Source organism: Melanerpes formicivorus, unplaced genomic scaffold (genome assembly GCF_026170545.1).
Source record: "Melanerpes formicivorus ecotype bairdi unplaced genomic scaffold, bMelFor1.0.p_v2 SCAF_388, whole genome shotgun sequence".
Lineage (NCBI taxonomy): Eukaryota > Metazoa > Chordata > Aves > Piciformes > Picidae > Melanerpes > Melanerpes formicivorus.
Window position 1 is genome coordinate 120,001 of NW_027142740.1, and position 2,500 is coordinate 122,500.

Consider the following 2,500-nt stretch of genomic DNA (forward strand, 5'->3'; position numbering starts at 1 on the left):
CCCAAGAGGAAACAGAAATATTACAGAAACTGAATCAAGAGTTTGAAGGGAGGAAAAATATTAACAAATTGATTGCTGAAAAATTAACAACTAAAACAGCCAAACAGATCAGTGAAAAGAGAAGACTATTAAGAGAAACTGTGGTGCCAGAAAGAGAGAAAACACAAGAGAGCAAGAACAGGTTAAAAGAGGAGAGGACTGTGATTCCATCTTCTGGTGAAAGGGAGCTGCTAGCCCACTATAAAAAGACTATTAATGAAAAGCTGACATCAGGGAAGCTGCCCATCCTTAAAAATACATATAAACAAATAATTGAAGGCAAAACAGACTCGTTAAAATTGCTCAATGAGGTAGCTCAGGACCAATATTTGTATTTGTTTGAGAAATCAATTGAACAGAAAGTGCCAAAAAAGAGCCAACATAAACCTCAGCAGAAGAAACCTCAAAAGGAGTGGATGAGAAAAAGAGCCAGAAAGCGTGGAGAATTTCTCCGATTCCAACGCCTCTTCCGCTTAGATCGAGGGAAGTTAGCGAATATGATTCTGGATGAAAAAGACTCTGCGCAGTGTGCCATCCCCCTGGAAGAGGTCAGTAACACCTTCAGATCTAGGTGGGAGTCTCAGAGCTTATTTCAAGGACTTGGAGCATTCCAGTCTGTGGGGCGGGCGGATAATTCGGCTTTTAAGGAATTGATTACAGAGAAAGAGATCCTTAAGAATATCAAAGACATGAATAAAAAATCGGCACCAGGCCCTGATGGGATCACCCTGAAGGCCCTGCTTAAAATGGATCCAAATTGTGAGGAGATCAAAGAACTATTTAATCTCTGGCTGTTAAGTGGCAAAATTCCAGATGTAATAAGGGGATGCCGAACAATCCTAATACCTAAATCATCAGCGCCCGAACGCCAAAATGATATTAACAACTGGCGGCCAATTACTATTGGTTCCATCATCCTGAGACTCTATTCAAGAATCTTAACTGCGAGGTTGGCAAAGGCGTGTCCCATTAACCCCAGGCAGAGAGGCTTCATTCAATCTTCTGGCTGTGCTGAGAACTTAAAACTGTTACAGCTATTAATTAGGAATGCAAAGAAACAAAAGAAACCCCTGGGGGTTGTCTTTGTCGATTTGGCCAAAGCCTTTGATTCAGTGAGCCACACCCACATCCTGGCGGTGCTAAAGCAAAAGGGCCTGGATGACCACATAATAGCATTAATTAAGGACTTCTATCAAAACATCCACACCAGAATCAAAACTAAAGAAGGAGAGTCTGAGTCAATAGGAATCAAAACTGGTGTGAAACAGGGCGATCCCATGTCACCACTCCTCTTTAACCTGTGCATTGACCCTCTGTTATGTAAATTAGAAGAATGTGGGGAGGGGTTCCAACACGAGAATGGTAAATTAACAGCTCTGGCTTTTGCAGACGACCTGGTCCTGCTGAGTAAGTCCCAATCAGGAATGGAGAAAAATATTGAAATTCTAGAAGCATTTTGTGACTTAACTGGATTAAAAACGCAGGGGGAAAAGTGCCATGGTTTCTTTATTCAACCAACTAAGGACTCTTACACCATCAATGACTGTCCTCCATGGCTTATCAGCGGTACCCCTTTAAACATGATCCACCCGGGTCAGTCAGAGAAATATCTTGGCTTGCAAATCGACCCTTGGGTGGGGATAGTTAAGCCCGAATTACAAAATAAATTAGAAGTTTGGCTCAATCGCATCGAAAGAGCCCCTTTAAAACCATTTCAAAAATTGGACACTTTCAAAAAGTGTACACAGTGCCTAGATTGATCTACTTAGCAGACCAGGCAAATGTAAAAGCCACCTATCTGGAAGAAATGGATTTAACAATTCGAAATAGGGTGAAAAAATGGTTACATCTCCCAGTTTGTACCTGTGATGGCATCTTGTATTCCAGCACTAAAGATGGAGGCTTAGGCTTAGCCCGATTGGCTGGGTTAATCCCTAGTATCCAAGCTAGACGATTACACAGATTGGCAAATTCATCAGATGAAGCAGTTAAAACTGTAGTTAAAAATAATGATATTGATAAAGATTATGAAAAATTGTGGATATCAGCAGGGGGAGACAAAGAGAAAATACCATCAATATATAACCCCCAGACAATAATGGTAACTGAATATGGGGGACGGGAGGAATTATCGGAATGGGAAAAACCCGCCCCAAAGAAAATCTTTCCCAAACCTTGCAATTGGAGGAAAAATGAGTTCACAAAATGGACAGCATTGATGTCCCAGGGCATAGGAACTGCAAACTTTGAAAATGATTCCACCAGTAACAATTGGCTTGTGAATTACAAGAACATCCCTTATAGAAAATTAATAACAGCTTTACAATTGAGAGCAAATGTATATCCAACTAGAGAGTTCTTAGCGAGGGGTAGAAATCAGGACCAAAATACAAAATGCCGTCACTGCCAGGCTGAAAATGAGTCAGCTGCTCATATAATTGGGTACTGTCCTGCTGTTCAG

The 2,500-nt window shown here is 41.2% G+C and overlaps 1 pseudogene; it reads left to right on the forward strand.

Annotated features, from left to right (window-relative positions):
• The window catches only part of LOC137459674 (28S ribosomal RNA), an 8,480-nt pseudogene that overhangs the window by 4,023 nt on the left and 1,957 nt on the right, over positions 1-2,500 (forward strand).